Below are 19,178 nucleotides of genomic sequence, written 5' to 3' on the forward strand. Positions count from 1 at the left end.
TTTTCAAATATTAGCAGTAACTTCAGAACAGCCCTCATCATCAGTAAATTCCCCAGACATTCTTTTGAACAGGGAATATGTGGGTCTTCAGTGAAGTACATCTTCCCACAGTGCAGATCTCTTATTAAACTCCCCATGTCCTCATTGAATATGCCTAAAAACTGACTGTGAAATATGTTCTTAAAACCTGAAAATATAATATTTACTTACACTTTTATAGCGATGTTTTGGACACTCCACAGGTAATGGGGATCCCCTCCACCACCACCAGTGTGCAGCCCCACCTGGATGATGCGATGGCAGCCATAGTGTGCCAGAAAACTCACCACACACCAGCTCTCAGTGGGGAGGAGAGCAGAGTGATGAAGCCAATTCATAGATGGGGATTATTAGGAGGCCATGATTGGTAAAGGCCAATAGGAAATGTAGCCAGGATGCCACAGTAACTCCCCTACTCTTTTTGAGAAACACCTTGGGATTTTTTAAGAATACAGAGAGCCAGGACCTCAGTTTTACATCTCATCCGGGTACTGACCAGGCTCACACCTGCTTAGCTTCAGTGGGCTGCCAGTTGTGCTAATATTCCCTGAGCAGCAGGGTGATACGGCTACTGGCTTGTAAAATTTGGAAATACAGTATTTGATTAGAAAACAATAATAACAGTGATAAGAAATTAAGAGAGAAGAATCAATTCCCCTAATTTAATTATGGAAATAACAACAGATATGAAACTGAATTCTAAATTTTCTCCCTCTTTCCAACCCTGAGCACTATACCCTGCATGGCGGCTCATTAAGCCTCATTATGGCTACTTCCCAGGTCTCCTGTGGAGAGAATGCGACACGGTGAAATACTGTTGAAAGGCAAAAACACAGTGCAAGGAAAGATGACTAAAACTGTAATGTGCTGTAATACAGTATGTGAATCATAACTTTTACAAACACTTTATTCCTTCAGCACAGGATGGAAAAAGTACTACAAATTCATTTTACAGTCTGATTGCAAGCCATTGAGCCGCCTAAAAAATGCTGATATTGAATATTTTGTGATGAATTAATATTCCCTGTGACCCTGTATAAAGCAGTTATAAAATGGATGGATGGATAATATTATTCTACAGTACATACTGTAATTTTTTGGCTATAGATTTTTTAAAAAGATATATGGCATTTTCTCCAATACAGAAGCCCCTTTATGGCTGTCCCATCATGCAGGTGGGGGCTGCACATTGGTGGTGGTGGAGGGGAGTCCCCATTACCTGTGGAGTGTCCCAGTGCTATACAGTATAAGTGTAAGGAACTGTTATTAGATGTTCATATTTTCAGGTGAGTGTCTCAGCCTTCTCCCGTTTTAAATGTGAAGAATATATATGGAATTATGACGAAGTTATAATAGAAATTCAGGGGAGAGGAGTAGATGCCAATTTCACACACTGCCACTCGCCTTTGTACAGTATGTCTCAAACCTCCCCTGTAACCCCAACAATACCCCTGCAGTGACTCCCGGGCTCAATCCTTCTAATACAGAGGGGACAGAGGCTCTGGGCAGCCTCATCCTTACTGAGATAAAGCTGGCAAATTTCCTCAGCCAGGCAAACTACTTCTGTTTCATCCCTCTCTTGCATTCATTACACTGTAATGTACAAAAACCTAAATCCCAACAAAAGCAGGATTTGGAAAGATGCATTTGACAATCAGGTAAAATGAAATTTAATGCATTGAACTGATTCCTTAACAATATCTTTTTACTGACAAGGATCACTGAATTATTTTTTTTCCCCTGCTGCAGTAGTAGAACTGGCACTGCTACTGTAAATTACAATAAGAGATATGCTGCAGTACAAGTACTGTATACTCAAAATAGTCCATGTCAGACACATATACAGAGTGCAAACAAAAGAATTGCTTCAAGTAATACTGTACGTACTGTACATATTACACCTGGGGACACAGAGAGGACAAAATCCTAGTCAGTGTTTTAGGAGCACATCTGAAAATAAGTCTAAAATCAAATAGACTCTGATCATGAACTTGGCTGGCAAAATATCCAAGAGATGGTTTGGTACCCAAGAATGAGAGTTGGAAATCAATCACCTAGAAGCCAATAACTGTTTAAACTAAAAGTATTTAATTGCTAAACAATGAAAATACTATTTGGATGTAGGGATCTAATTATTATTGTTTTAGATACTTTACCAGCTAATTGTCTGTTTTTAATCTTATGATACTGGATTGAATTCTGACTGAGCGCAATATTGTTAAATGTTTTTTTGTAGTCTTCTCCTGTTGGTGTATTGTGTTATTGTCATATACTGTATGTCATGATCTCTTAACGTGCAAAACAAATTACCCCTTAATGGGGCAAAGAAGGTACATATTTGATTCCATTCAAAAACACAGCCTAAGTGTAACAGGTCAGGTGCAGTATGTCAAAGCAGGTATGGATGGTGAAACAGGCCTCTCCATTAACAGTCATTCAATAATACGTACATCTCCAGAATGGCTTATGAATTTGTTTGGCCGACTAGGTTTGTCAGGTATAATTTGTGTAATGGCTATTAGAACCGGAAAGAGAAGAAACTCTCTTTACAGTAATTAATATCACAGCAGAGCATTATTGATGATCATACTAATAAATAGAAATTGAGCTCCTTGGCCTGAATCACCCAGTGTTACATGGATACTGTCTCGCTTCAGTAGAATATTAAGTCAAGCAATCAGGAGATTGCTCTCCGACACCAAACTCATTGCAAATCAAATTAAGATTAAAACTCTGAATTATTAAATGAAATGTTTTTTTTTTTATCTTAATGCCTCTGTAGGGAAATAATTGATGTTACTTTATGTAAAACATGAAGCTACTAACTAGGATTATAATCCTTGCAATACTGTGAGATTATTTATTATTGCATACAAATGCAAACACTTCTGGTCACCAATCTTTAGGAAGCATTCAGAGCAGAATTTACACAGGGGACCATAGAGTTCTGCAGCAGGCTTCATAGCTAAGCTATTGTAGCAGATGTCATTAAGAAATGGCTTAATGAGATTTTTGGATCATGAAGCAATGGACTGAAATTGCTTAATGGCCACTTAGGTTAGAAACACATTCTCATGCCACATTCTGTGGCATGATGAGCCCAGTTCATAGCAGAATTAATGTTGAACTTCAATAAAACTGTGTAAATGTCACCTGTTAACCTTTTCCAGTTTTCATTCAAGTAAAACATTATTGGTGATGAAATTGGATTTTGCTTCATTTTAATTCATTTCTAAACTGTTGAAAAAGAATGGGCAAAAGTTCACTGCTAGCAAGCACTTTCTGTTAATGTGCAAGTGGATGTAATGTCATTTTTTTTTTGTATTGCACACAGAAGAGAGCACTTCATTTTGCCCTGTAATGATCAGTGCCTTTTTGTTTGAAGGTCTGTGTTGTGTTAGAAAGATAGGAAAAATTCAAAGGGACAGGAGGTGTAGCTAGTCAGATGATTAGTTCCTGCAGGTTTTGACCCTCCAGGGTGTGTGGTCCCCCACAAATAACAAAGCAGACAGGGGCAGCTGTATCAAAAAGATAAAGCTTAGAGTATGAGATTAGAGAAGCTGCATACTCCCCAAAATCAGAACTCAAGTAGGCATGGCCAAGGCACCATGTACTAAAACCAATACTAAAACAATTGGAAACAAAAAAAACCAAATGGACTGACTTGAAGACCTGCATTTCTGTTGTGCATTTTTACTTCAATTTGCTTAGTTGCAGTCTTAACTATTGTGACAGACTTAACCTAAATAACATGCTTATATACATGAGCCCAGTAAAAACTCACTGTACATCAAAGACTACAGAGAGAGAATTTTTACTCATCAACTTTTTGGTTTTGGGGTAAAACTGCACTAGCTAACCACTCTGAACACTATCACCTACCTCTCCCCCATTTTGTGGCCCTTTATACACTAAACATAAATGATTGCATCCTTGTGAGAATGTTTTTCCTGGGCCTTTCACCAATTAATTAATTAATATTCACCCAGTGTGCCTATTTACAGTGATTAGAGGCATTTAATGACCTATAATCACTGTAAATGGGCACAATGGGTAATAATTAATTAATAATAATACATTATACCCATTCTAATATTAAAATCCTGCTGAGACTTCGCTGGCCTGAAGATTGTATTGCACTCCCATCCTAATGCGTTAACAATGATGCATATTTGTAAGTGAACCCTATTGTATAATGTGCTGGTGCTTTTTATTGTAAGAGTTTAGTTCCATCTGGAGAATTCATTAGTGGGTGATAGAATAATTATTCAGGATTAAAGCTTGCACAAGTACATATTTATTAACAATAACATAAAATATTACCAATAAGTAGTGCACATATGTACAACCTGTGCATTTGGGAGTTCTTTTTCCTATAGGCCTTGAAAACTAGACCTGAAATCCCTTGTAATCCAAATACACCTTAAACAGGCCAAAGACAAAAAAAAATGTCCTAATAAAACTGGATACTATTCAGAACTACATCTCCCTTCCTCAAGCACAGATAACCAAAAGTGAACGAGAATCAATTCAGACTTTGAATCTAGGACAGAATGTTTACCTACAGTAGGTAGAATCTGGCTTCAGGTCTGATCAGAACAAAGGTTTGGTTTATTATGTGACTCCAGCTTTGGAGGAAAAGGAGGACAATGGGTTACGATGATGATGATGGTGATTCTCACCTAAATCCCTCCTTCTGCCTCTCTTCTTCTGTCACACTCTGTAAGTTTTCCCCTGTTGTCTTTCTTCACTGTGTTCATATTGTTGTCACTTCCTGTGATGGCTGGTTCAAGATCTCTTGCTATGAATGGCCATTCACTCAAATCCTAGCTAACTACTCAAATCCATCCAATACAGGGACACAGTCACTCTTAAAGTTTCACTTTTTATTACAGTGGTCCCAATGATTTGCAGTGAAGTCAATTAACTAGCAAATCATTAGGAACACCCTTTGATTTGATTATCTCTGTCTTACCCTTTGTTTTCGTGCCTCTTAGCCCATAGTAACAATACTCGTAACAATACCCTTTGTTCCCAGCTTTCTATATGGGAACTGCAAACATAGCTAAACTCTGCTACCAATGTCATAACAGCAGTGACTGTCAAGACTTCTCGTAGTCCAGAATCATGCCAATGTTGTTATTAAGCAGTTTTTAATGTTATTATTGTATTATTATGTATCTCTCACCCTATTTTCTGTATGTGTTTTAGTAGGCAGCCATATCACCCTGCAATTCACAACTGGCAGCCCACTGAAGCTCAGCAGGTGTGAGCGTGGTCAGTACCTGGATGGGAGACCTCCTGGGAAAAACTCTGCTGCTGGAAGAGGTGTTAGTGGGGCCAGCAGGGGGGCGCTCACCCTGTGGTCCATGTGGGTCCTAATGCCCCAGTATAGTGACGGGGACACTGTACTGTAAAAAGGTCCCATCCTTCTGATGAGATGTAAAACAGAGGTCCTGATTCTCTGTGGTCATTAAAAATCCCAGGGCGTTTCTCGAAAAGAGTAGGGGTGTTACCCTGGCGTCCTGGCCAAATTTCCCATTGGTCTTTACCAATCATGGCCTCCTAATAATCCCCATCTATGAATTAAACCTAAGGTCAGAGGTCTTAGTGGGGCCAGCAGGGGGCGTACACCCTGCAGTCAGTGTGGGTCCTCCTGATAGGGACACTACTGTAAAAAGGTATCGTCTTTCGGATGAGATGTAGAACTGAGGTCCTGACTCTCTGTATTCTTAAAAAATCCCAAGGTGTTTCTTGAAAAAAGTAGTGGAGTTACTGTGGCGTCCTGGCCACATTTCCTATTGGCCCTTACCAATCATGGCCTCCTAATAATCCCCATCTCTGAACTGACTTGATCACTCTGTTTTCCTCCCGACTGAGAGCTGATGTGTGGGTAGTGTACTGGCGCACTATGGCTGCCATCACATCATCCAGGTGGGGGCTGCACACTGGTGATGGAGGGGATCCCCATTACCTGTAAAGTGTCTTGAGTGGAGCGTCCAGAAAAATGCTCTATAAGTGTAAGCAATTATTATTATTATATGTATCCCTACATTGAGAGTAGAAAAGAGCTTTAATCCATCCACCAATCTCAAATTCCTTGTTTCGCTTATTGGTGACTTACTGTGTGCCAGTGAAAGCTATTAAGTATCAAGCTGGGAACATTCAACTGCCAGGCTAGGGGAAATGTAGATTTCCACCATTTATATTTTGTAGAGAAAGATGTTTCATGACGCACGACAGCAAAGATGAATTAACAGCTCAATAACAGCTTGCCTAACACAGAATAAGGCCAATTCAGAGTGACATGTTGTCAGGACATCTGTGCCGACAAGAAACATTTGTCTGACCCATATTAGTCAGGCACCGTTAATCACAGCTATGCAAATAAAAGCAAATGTTTGCAATGCGTGCCACCTATTAACCCTCAGCAATTAATTAACCAGATGATATTTATACTTCTACCCCAAAAATGCCTGATCTCTGCTGATTATTTGCCAAATCTCGACAAACAGGAGGCGCTCTCCAGACCCATTCAGTTTTTTCCAGATAGTCTGCAGGTGTTTGCAAGTCAAGGTCTAAATGTATTTTATTCAGTTAGGTGAACAGGTGCATAAAGTACACCTCATAAAACAGATGTTCTCTTTATAAAATATTACTCGGAAACATTATTTTTACTTTTCGGTTTTACACGTAAGAATGGAATTGTGACTATTTTGCTTTGCTGTTCTCCAGCAGCTGCGTGTATCCTTTCCCTACAGATTTTTATACGTTCTGTTAATCCTAGTGTATAACTTCTTCAGTGTGGTCCATATGGTTTGACCAATACCATGTTCCAACTCATAAAATCATTTTTAGTAAGCTCAAATTAAAGTTTCAAAGCAAAAAAGGCAGAATGGTACACACATGGCACACTGGCAAATTCAGTGTTAATGCCTCATAGCTTCTTGGATCCTGGGTTCAATTCTGGCTTGGGGCACCTTATGTCTGGATGTTCTCCTTATGGTTGTGTTGCCTTTTGCCAGGTGCTCCGATATCCTTCCCCAGTTGAAAGACAGGATGACTGGCTTTTATAAATTGTTCCTCTATATGTGTGTCGTTTGTCCCTTGTCTGCTAAATTAAGCTAGGTTAGGTTACACGATTGTATAAATATTCTATATGAGGCCTTTTTTGTGTAAAGGAACAAGTAATAGTTTTATTTCATGCTGAAAATAAGAAAAAAGAAAACAACGTTTCAGCCGTGGAGCCTTCTTCAGGTGAATTCAACAGACGAATTCAATGACTGTAATTAAGTGATTAAGAGCTCAGTTGACACAAAACACAGGATCATGGTGTCCTAAACATAAGGGAACAGCAATATTGCAATTCACATGAAACATGGCTGATGTGATGTAAAATATTAAAAAAACATGTATTGATTAAATTAAATGTACTGGTCAAATTAAATTAAATCCCCCAGATTTCTGTGGAAACAGGGTGTGTGATTAAACTTCACGTTTCGCCACTAATTACCTTCATTGCAACCTCTTCCATAGGCAAAATTGCCATCACAATGGGATATAAATATGAAACCCTGAAGAAAACAGTACACTTGTTGTTCAAGCCAATATAGCTGCTTCCAGGGGTCTAACAGGTTGCTCTATTATTTGTGGACAGCTTTACTCAAGGACATGCTACCCTTTGTTAATAAAATAATCAACTCAAATGTTTATTACCTATAAAGACCATACAATTACTTGTGTGCACTGTCCAGGACAGGACAGCAAAGTACAGTTATGGTAAGTGAAATTAAAACCATAGGAAAGCCAGAACTCATATCAAATTTAAGACAAAACCTGGAAGCAAAGGGGAACATTCATCAGGTTCCTTTTCTATAGTTTAATACTAAACAGAAAGACCATACAGAAGGTTATGACATCTGCAAAAAAAAACTAATAGGATCTGACTTACCATCAGTTGGAGAGATCTATAAGAAATAAAGCCTGTGCCATAATACAGGATAATAACTATCCTGGAGACAAACTGTTCTCACCTCTACAGTCTGGCAGCTGGTACCACAGCATCAAAACGCAGTCCACCAGGTTCAGCACCAGCTTTTATCCCACAGAAGAAGGTATCAGGAACAACTAATAGCTGGATCCAAACTGACTGATTACTATTCATTACCACCAGCTGTTGAATGTTGTATTATTTTTGCACTGAATACTGCACATTGTTGTTTGCCGTTGCATATTCTTAATTGTATATTATTTTCTATACTGTATGTTGTATCATACAGTGTATGTTGTGTTTTATATTACTTTTTGCACTACTCACTTATTTTTAATTTATTGCGGTCTTCACCCATCTGTACACCAAGAGAACAAAAAGAATAAGAATTTCAGCGTGGTTGTTGCAAAGGGCAAATGCGTTTTGAACTTGAACTTCTCCATTGATCTATTTTTTTTATTTTAAAAGCAGTAGGAAGAGTGGAGGCTTTAGGTTTCAGGAGTTACAAATTCACACATGCACAATTGATTCTAACAAAAATAAACATGTTTTTCATTACATTAAAGGAATCTAGACAAGACCGAGGAGTGAACACTGTATACTGTACATGGAGTGATGTAAATTGGGGGTCTGAATTTGTAAGGGTCTTGCAATGTTTTTGCTTCACCTTTAGAGCTACAACTTGCCAGGGCTTCAGTAAGCAGTCTGACAAAATCGGTCATGACCCTCTCAGAGATAGATCCTTCAACTGTTTGGGCATGACGCCTGTCACTACACATTACCGGTAAAACGTGAGCTACTGAAAGTTGTAAGTAGTTTTCAAACTGCTTCTTTCTTTTAGCCTGCTCTGTGTGGGAACACTTGGCTTTAAAACAACACAATCAAACATGAATATACCATAGTCACATGGTGAAAAAAATTGACTTTGTTCAAAAAGTAAAAGAAGCGATTTTAGATTAATTTACAAAAGAATGCCATTATTTGGGGAATGCAGTGCACCAGGTTTTATCTCTCAACTTATTAGCTGCTTTCTGTATAGTACAGTATGAAGTAAAAGCAAAGATAGGGTTGAAATTAAGTCCTTTCTGCTTAAAGATTAGACTTCTAAGCAACAGGAGTTTATGGCAGGAAAGGGAGAACTGATAAGGATTCCAGAAGGGAGCTAGGGAAACCCCTGGGGACTTAATCCCTGACCATTTGGCCAAAAAGCTGCAAACTGGCCAAACACGCGACTCCCCCTTACCATAATAATGAGTGACGTCAGAAGCGGAAAGGAAAGGATATATAAACCTAAAGTTTGTACCAGCACTTTGAACAATACTTCAGTTTTGTTGTTTCTTGCGGGAAACAAGACTTCAGCTTTATTGTTCCTTGCATGCAATAAACTTCATTAAGCTGCATGTTTAACTTCATCTTGGGATCCAGAACCTTATTCTTTCTGTTACAACAAGTATATGTGAGTATATACTGAATGGGTGCTTTAGAGAAACAAATTAAATTGAAATATTACATTAGAGTAACACTGTAAAATGTTGTTGCAGATAAGGTATGGCAGTGCTTTCTGTTGTGCGAGTTGCTTCATGATTCTAACACACTCATTCGAATTACTGGTCTTCAATTAATGTCTTACAAGCTAAAGGTACCGTTATGGGGATATTATATTGATCTATTAAATATCCTCAAGGGCACTAACAAAGTCAACTCAAGGGTTTACATTCAGGTCAACACGGAAAGGACAACCCAGAGACACCAGACAGGATTTAGGGCTAGTGGGTTTTTTTTAGGACTGAAAATCAGATACATTTGTTTATCCAAAGAATGTTGGGTGTCTGGTAAAAAACTATTGAGCCTTGTACCATCATTGACGTTCTCTCTCCTAGAGTCACAAAAAAAAACCAGCTGTGTGAGATTCAAACACTAAATTGTATACCAAAGAACCTCCTATTCTGAGTAAACTTACTTAAATTGTCATCTGTAGCAATTGCCAAAGCATGGCAAAATGTTACACACCTCCTTCTCATGTGTAAGTTTAAAACCATTGTTTAAAAAAAATACATTTAATGTCTCAGTGAAGGTTATAACAGAATAAGTGCATGTGAATTATTGTAGAAAATGTCATGTTAATGGCTAAACAGAGAAAAAGGCTCTTTAACTAATCTCTAGGGGAGAAAAGTACAGAAGAATAAACATTTAGGAGTGGAGTTTATAATGGAAGCATAGCACAAACATGTAATTCAACAGATTTGCCCTTTTGGATTAAATTTAAAGTACAAATTACCTTCCACTGCGGTTACAAAAGAGAAATATTGTACTATGCTGAAAAACCATGGATTTAGTGTTTGTGATGCTACTGCACCAAATTGTTATTATTATTTTAAAAATTGCATCTTTCCATAGTCCCTTTACGCTCGACTGCATTGAGCTGAGAAAGCCCGATCCTGTTGCCGTGGAAACAGTAGGGGCTGGCTGTGTTGCAGTGCAGATCTGGTGGTTGTCACCTCTAGAAGGCTTCTACGTGCTGTCAGAGCTTCCAGGGTAGGCAGCTTGTGCCGTTGTGTAACACAAGATGTGCCCATCACCAGGGGCAGCGGCTTTCAATATAGAAAACCTTTTTAAAAGAAAATAACCTAGAAGGAAGGAGAGAGAATTGCTTGTTATGACTCCATGAAAAAAAATAATTAACGGACTTTGCCAACGACCGGTAGAATTAGAATGACTGACATAATTAAAACAAAGGATTTTCCTCACAATCTTCTGCACAGCCAGCTGAACATCAGTGAATATGGTCATCATTGGATTAGTGAGGCCAGCAATTTGGTTCTACAAAGATATAATATCTTTCTCTTATCTGCAGGAAGTGCAGTAATGTCGAAATAAAGTTGGGGCAATGCTACACCTTTGCTTCACTCCTGTCTGGAATCTTTGTAAAGGGCTCTTCAAGAAAAATTATTTCATTTAAATTCTGTATTGGTGAGAATGTCTAAATTCATATGTATACAACACAGCCCAAGATTGCTGGAAAAAAATCTAGAAAGATATCCTCACCTCAGGAAAATGTATTCTCAGTGATGTATAGTGGAGAGATCCCTCTGTAATTTCCAGTTGTATTTGTACCATTTTCTGATGATTGTTAAAATCATGGTGTCCTTAAAATCATTCAGGGTTTGCTTCTTTATATCACATCTTTATGATGGGAGCTTGAAGGTGTAGTTTTAGCTCCACTTCTCTGCATTAAAAAAAACCTAGAAAAATCAGTGTGAAAATTCGTCACCTCCTGCTGCTGTGTGGTTCTTCAGTTATCAGCTAGCACTAGCACAATGTACACCATTTAAATACTACACAAAAGCCTAATTGTACACATGTGACAATGTGAAATTCTAAAAGCTTTACCAGTTATGCAGTAATTAAATAAATTGCCCCTGGTGTGCCTATTTATAATAATTACATGCCATACAGCAGCCTCTAGTGGCAGGTTAGCTGTAACTGCAGCCCTTTCTTTAGGCCACAGCTGTCATCACTTCCGTCACTAGACTTCCAAGCACATCTCTACGAAGACATTTGTGGATGGAAATAAATGTAATACTGTTGATAGTGGATTCTTGATTGAAAAATATCTTCAAAAGTCTTCTTCCATTGGACATTGACGGCCTACGTTTGCTAGATCATGTCTGGACTTTCCATAGATCTCAAATGAACCGGTGCATGGGACAGTCCACAAACAGTCCTTGAGGCAGTAAAAAAAACATGTTAAACATAAAATGTTAAATTTCTTGTGCCTTGTTTGGGACCATGTGACAAGTTCTCATTTGAACCCTTGCCTTTACTTGTCTGTGGGATAGCAGATGTTTGATCTGTCAGTGATGGCAGTGATGGGCTGCTGATTGTTAGATGATTGGTTAGCTGTTGAGGTCTCTGTTCATCTGGTGTGGAAACTGGCTGCTGGTGTGTTGCAGAGCAATGGAGCTGTAAGGGTTGCAGCAGGGCATTGCAGAGACAAACTGTTGGCTTGCAACTGATGGGTTTTGCTGTTGACATCATGGCAGACTGAGATCCAGTGGATACTGCAGCAAACCCATGCTGGGACTGGCTGCTGGTATTTAGCAGACCAGAGTACTGCTGAAGTCGACTCGTCCAGGGGCACTGGGGAGACTATGGTAGACTGATGAAGCCATTAAGATCATAGTGAGCCATGCACAAAGGATGACAGCCAACGTTTTGCAGACCAGTGTTGTTTTAAGAGCCATGGTACTGTATGCTGTCAAGCTGAAGGAAGTGTACTGGTGAAGTTGAATAGACCACAGCAGGTTCTGGCTGTCAGGTAAGCAGATTGTCAAATGCCGGTAGCAGCTAATGTTGTTGCATCAGAAACAGAATATCAACTGGAGTAATTTCTTTGCCAGTGATAGCGGAGGCTGGGTGCCAACTAGGGTTGATGACAATGGAAATCCGATCAAAGTCCGAGGCCTAGACTGGTTCTGAGATCTGAAATTCATAGACAAAGTTCCAGCACATACAGCGGTGATTGTGCTGAAATCGGTATTGCCACTAGTATCTCAATGACAGAGCACCCCTTCAGTGGCGTTTCAGGATGAAATAGCCAATGAATGTATGAGTGATTGGGTGCCTGAGTGGTAGAGGTAAGAGCCACCCAAAAGATAGCCAAGTGTGCCCTTTGAGCCAAATGACCACCATGATTCTTCATGAGAATATACCAGTCTCTCCCATGGCCAACCACAGATTGCGATCTGCTGCTGGCTCTGTGACTGGTCGGAAAGTAGTGAGACACCTTTGTTATTTGCAGCATGGACAATGACAAAGTCAGGTCCCAGGAGTTTGACCACGGATGTTGCAAGGATGTTTTTGGTCTATTTGTGGTGCAAAACAGGGTGTTGGTGGATAACATGCTCTGAGCAATTGGTAAGAAGAATACCATTGGAGTTAACATTTCTAACTCCTTCCTTGTCGATGATAGCTTTCCAGAGACTGTCATCTCTCTCGAGGAACTCATGAAGGTGGTTGATGATATAATTGTTGATAGCAATGAAGGTCTTATTGTTTTTATTTTGAAATTTTTAAGAGCAGAACAATGATCCAGTCAGGATTGATGGAGCAGACCTTAAAAGAGGTGAACAGAGCAGGTTCTAAAAAGCGCTGCTCAGCTGTAGTGTGCATTTCTGCCACACTTCAAATTATTTCTATAGTACACAACAACTTCCAGGCATTGAATCCTTCTCTTGTGTGTGAGAGTGTCCCATCTATGTCACTGTCCTACCCGGAATTCACCAGAAATCCATGAGATGCAGGCAAGTGGAAATGTTTAGTTGACTCAGTAATATATAATGGACAGAAAAAGACCTAAAACACTGTTGAGATCAGTCCAAATAATATGAAAATACAAGATAAAAGCAATTAAAAAATGTGTCTGCTTGGCTCTCCAAAAGTTGTTCCCACTCAGCGGTCTTCAGGATATTTAAACCCTGATCTGCCACTGACCTGGTGCTCTGTCATTGAGTAGCTTTGGTAAGGCTTGCTGCACAGCAAGCCAGATTCCCAGAAGGCCACTCAGTCTGAATCATGCCAGAGTATTATTCCATCTGTCTTGAACCCCTCTGCCTGTCAGCACCTTTCTGTCCAATCAAGCACTGGACCTATGACATGGAACCAAAACCCCCTGTCTGATAACCCTGCATGGCGGTGCAGCCACCCTATCTGAACCAGCCCTGCCGCTGTGCTCACCAACAATCTCTGATCAGCCCACCTGCTAATGCCTGTCCTCTTCGCAATCTCTGACAGCTTTTACTCTCTGCTTTTTCCAAGCCATCATTGGGTTCAGACTTTTGGATCCTTCAGCCTGTCAGCAAGACTTGGCTTTCTCCATCTGCTCGCCATATCATAACAGATGTACGTAGAAACATTTGGGTCAAATTCTAATAACGGCAAAAAAAGCAGACAAATATAAAGGAATAGAGTTTAACACTGTGGCATCAACTTGCTTGGCCGAGGAAATGACAGCACTAGCCAAAAATCAGCAATGCCACCACCGGCAATGAATGAACCAGGGAGGCAGCAGCAAGGGTGCAGCTGGGGTGGAGGGAGGGGAGCGAAACAAAATGTGTGCAGAGTTGTGGGCACCCAGTGAGTATTTATACATAGCATAGTGGAAGTTCGACATTAGAATTTGACTTCCTCCTGAATGTCTATGAAAAAACACAATTTATTACTCTTTTTGCTTTTCATGACCTAGCATGTTTTGAAAAGTTACAAGTTATAAAAGTCCAATGACTTTAAGGAAACTCCCTAACAAAATTGCTCTTGCCATATGGGTTCTGCAAAACAAATCATCGTCCCACAAATATGTGACTGAAATGTGAAAATAAGAGACGGTGCCAATAAATTTCCTGTGTGCACGAAGACAAATACAGCAGTCACATGAGAGTGAACATCGTTGGTGTGCCCATTGTGGTTAACTGTATGTCTGCCTGATATCAATATACAGTAGCTCATATCTATTTTATATAAGGTATACTGTACTTTATGTGCAGTAGTAAACCTTTAAAAAAGTTATTGGATTTCGCTGAATTTAGGATTCTTTTTCCCGGTAAAAAATCCAGCTTTTATTTTGATCCATCTGACACATGGATCAATTAGAACTACTGTACATCCAGGCACAGAACGTCTAGTAGTTTCTCCTGCATTTGTGGTGGAGTAGCAACCAAGTGTGTGTTTTTGAATCTGTGGTATACTGTGTATGTAAAAACAAACACATTTCTTTCCAGAGAAAAGAAACTCAGACTCCCCTTACCAGCTTTGTTTCTTAAATTTATAGAAATCAGATTGCTTACCTGCCATGCCAGATAAACCACAAAATCTTGCTCAGGTTTCTGCTACAGCCCTGAAGAGAGCATCACCATCATTTCTGCAGGCATGTGACAGAATTCTGAAAGTGCCTCGTCCTCCACAGTCTGATACCATTTAGACTATTTTATTTTAGCAAGACAGCAGTGTTACGTAATAGTACAAAATGTGAAACTTAATTTTTAAAAGAAACTTTGACATCTACTTTAAGACAAATAAGAAACTTCATATTTTCTCTTAGATTAGCAGCTAATAGATAGTAGATATATATCTATCTCAATAGATATATATCTGCAATTTTAGTTCCCATTGAAGTGAAATATTTGGATTTGCCATTAATTTGGTAGTATGAGTAGAAGAGTAGCATGACTATTAAAGTTTATTGTAGTAGAATTGCACTGCAATTGCATGGTGCATTCATGGTTTTCCTGTTATGCATGTGCAGTGCTGTGCAAGCTTTATTGTGGTGCAGATAAAGGTTATTGCACTTATTCAAGCTTTACAATGATTTCACCATATTTTACTACAATTCACTAAGCTTTCATGAGGGTAAATACAGAGACATTCCTACAAAGTAAAGTGAAACAAAGCAAGAGCAGAGCCACCTGTATATTTTCTGTGATACACACAGAAAATATGTGCAAAAGCAGAATATCCACAACCATTAGTGTGTGTTCATTTGGAACACCAAGGCAAGAATGTCACACTCACCTTAATACTAGGACCAAGCCAGGATCATCTGCATTCATTAAGACGTAGTAGCTAACTGAAACGTGCCCATTTGCATGCTACAAGGGCCTTTTGATAGACATTCCTCTTCATGTTTGGTGAGGTTTTGCTGCTCCTGGTTGAAATTAATGTGCAGAATATTGTTTTTTTTTCTTCTTCACTTCACTGCCCAGCTCTTCTGTAATTCCCTCTAGAGAGTCCAAGTTCCTGCGTTTGTCATACTAACACTTAAATTAGGTGTTCCCCTGTAGTGAGGCCTGTAGTGGTTGAATGTGGAAAGTTTCTCCACATTCTGTGCACTCCACCAGTAAACCATTTCTCTCTCTTCTGCCAATGTGCACACATACTCTTCCAGCTGTGACAGATCATGTCTCAATTTCAGCAAAAGAGTTTGACTCAAAGAGAAATATGCCTAAAAACAAGTCCCAAAATGTCTGACTGACTGAGATTCTTGCATCATCCTCTTTTGATCTTTGATCAAAGCTTGCTTATCAGTCCGGTGAGTTCTTTGATGAACAACTCTTTGAATCAAACATGGAACATGTGATGAGGATTCAAAAGGATAGGATTTTAAAGTCATCATGATATTATATACAACAGAGTATGTACTGTATAAAGCTGTTAATTTGCAGTAAAATCAACTGGTAATTTCGAAATACTATGGAGTGAATCATGTTTTTAAGAAATGTTGAAGTGCTAGAGTCTCAATCATTTCTTCTAAGTTGCACCAAAGCAATGACCTCCCGTTATGAAAGAACTTGATCTGTGCCATCCCTTTCTGCAACATATTGAGGACGATAATGATGGTTTGAATTATGATATTAATGATATCCCATAAAGTTTAGAATGAGATCTGCTTATTTATTACCTACCTGTGAAATTATAGTGTAGCCCTCTCGGGTTCACGTGAGTACGCGCCCTCGCCGCTGCCGCCTCAGGTCTGCCCCCCACCGCTGGGGACTCAAACCCAGGCCTCCGGCGTCACTCAACAGGGACCCAGCCAGTTGAGCTAAAGGGAGATTTCCCTTCAGCCCAGCGGCTGAGGTCCCTGCTATGCACAGGGAAGGGCGGTGACGTCACCACGCTGGTAAGCTGGCTCGCACAACCTGGAATGTCGGCCGTATGCGTTACACTCTCCCCCACTTAATTCATTGTCCTTGGCGAAGGGCTATCCCATCCCACTGCTGACACCAATGTAATAGTTTCGGGTTCGGTGAGGACGGACTCAATGACTCAGACACTCGTGAAGTAAAGAAAACAGCGCTTTTATTGAACTTCAATACAGCCAGCACAGCACTCCTGCACCTGTGCGCCAGCAGAGAAAAAGACAGACTGAAAATGAGAGAGAACTAGCAAGCGCCAGAGAGAGACAAGAGAGAGAGCAACACACTGGGGCCTATTCGGGTAGCTACACATGGATAGGGTGGCAATAGAATAAAAGTATAACAGGGGTGCAAAACCAGGGGACTATTTACAAGAATGTGGGTGATCTACACGCCAGGCGAATACGCTACACTAGTTTTGCAATACTGTGACTGAGCAACTGAGAAGCTAAAAATAAAAACCCAAAGATACGATCCAGCTATATGTTAATTTCTGGTTTATACAATTGCTGGTTGTTTTCAGTGTTTAAACTAAAACTGTGGTTGTGGGAGCTTGTAGAAACAAGTATCATTTGGTCTGTGTTATTGAGAAATTACTATTAGGTGCAACTCTCCAGAAACTCTGAAACATGTGCCTTTGGATTTACAACTCATTAGATAGCATTTTAGAATGTGACAGTTATAGGGATATTAATATAGACCAGAACTTGATACACAACTTTTGGCATTTGATATTTTTTTCAAGGTGACCATAAGTGATTAAAAGGTTAAAGTCAGTATTGAATATAGTCAGATAGTGCTATTATCATTACCCTGTTCATCTTCAAATTGAAGAAATTAATTTCTGCCTGGCTGTTAGTCTGTTGTCACGTGTATCTCTAGTTTATATTTAGCTAGCCTCTAATGAGATTTGTTCTGAAATTCAGCACACGTATACAGTCCCTTTAATTGAGGAGCCTGTTTTTATAAAAAAGAGATAAATGTATTCAGCAGCTAACTTTTTAAATGGCTTTCAGATTGTCGCAGTGAGAAATATATATAATTGCTTTTAAGATGAGAATCTCTTTCTTGGCAGTACTTTTGAAATGCATGTTTCATGGCAACATCTTTTCTAAGCTGCCAGATAAGATTTTAGTATTGCATTAATTATCCCAAACAGCTACAAAAACAAACAGAAAGCAATTATTGTCTATCACGTTTCTTACTGATAAAAGCATTGAAAGAATTCAAAGCAAATAAATGTTAAAAATGAAAAATGAATACATTAATACATTTTTATCTGTAGAGAAGGCATTAATTAGGACATTTTTGTTTAACTAATACATTTTAGACAATTTTCATATTGTTCACATCAATTCCACAAGAACAACTATCAGTAATGAGTGAAAACTACAACATTTAATGTATGCTTTAATAATGTTTCTATTAAAGATACAAGCTGACAAATACAGAGATAGCATGGTTAGTACCTTGGCTTTAACTTGCATGGCTGAGGACATGGCTGCACTGGGCAAAGATCCGCATCGTCACATTCCCCCTCCACTTATGAAGTATAAGCCTGGGAGAATTGCTGAAATGGTCATGTAGGAGTGGAGGGAGGGCAGCTTGGTCTCGACAGGATGCACGGTGGCACTTCCACAGGGAAGTAGAAGTGCAATGTTTGAATTTGACCTCCATCTGAACTTCTGTTCAATAACATCATTAATTAGTGTTTGACCTAGTCTGAAGTGACAGGTGAAGGAAAAAAGTTTTCAGTAGTTCGGTCTAATTGTACAGTAAGTACTGTAAGACGCCAAATGCAAAGAGACCATATGCTTAATATTATAATATTAAAATATAATATATTATAAGTTGGCATTGATGCACCTAGCTGAGAAAGTGATAAAGGCTGACAAAACCCCACCTCCCTCACAAGGAATGAATCAGGGAGGCTGCTACAGTTGAAGACGGGGTGGAAGGAGTGGTACTAGAAAAGATTCATGAAAAGGGGTGGTCAGTGAGCTAAATACTAATACCTAAGAGAGTAAAAATGATTACAGATCACAGTTTCACTTCATCCTGAAGTTCTTGTTAATAACTCACTTTCAGTGATTTCATCAAATTCTAATTAACATAATGAGAGGATTCAAAAAAGGAAATCATACTCAATATTTTAATGTTTGTCATTTGATTGAGGAAATAACAAAATTCCCAAAGGGGATTATGGGAACTCCTGAAGCCACTGATGCTGATTTCTTCAGTTATGGAGCTATTGGCGCGTTAGCTTTGCTTGATCAAGTCACACAAATGAGTTTGTTTATACAAGGTTTTGGAGAAACACTAAGTATTGAATGTGGGTCATAGCATGGAGAGAATGAAAACTGCTTATAACTAAGGTAAAAGAATGCAATTCAGCAAACTGGCCCGCAAAACCTAGATTGGCTGAGAAATCTGCACTGATGCAAAAGAAGATTAGGAACCAG

At 39.3% G+C, this 19,178-nt stretch overlaps 1 long non-coding RNA gene across 1 annotated transcript; it reads right to left on the reverse strand.

Annotated features, from left to right (window-relative positions):
• Nucleotides 1-9,017: 9,017 nt before the first annotated feature.
• On the reverse strand, nucleotides 9,018-15,962 carry LOC107075507 (uncharacterized). The gene is made up of 5 exons (XR_011183603.1): nucleotides 15,596-15,962; nucleotides 13,788-13,956; nucleotides 11,075-11,255; nucleotides 10,751-10,849; nucleotides 9,018-10,656 (listed from the first exon to the last, which is right to left on the reverse strand). It is a non-coding gene; the product is annotated as an uncharacterized lncRNA (long non-coding RNA).
• Nucleotides 15,963-19,178: the final 3,216 nt, after the last annotated feature.

Source organism: Lepisosteus oculatus, chromosome 25 (assembly GCF_040954835.1).
Source record: "Lepisosteus oculatus isolate fLepOcu1 chromosome 25, fLepOcu1.hap2, whole genome shotgun sequence".
Classification (NCBI taxonomy): domain Eukaryota; kingdom Metazoa; phylum Chordata; class Actinopteri; order Semionotiformes; family Lepisosteidae; genus Lepisosteus; species Lepisosteus oculatus.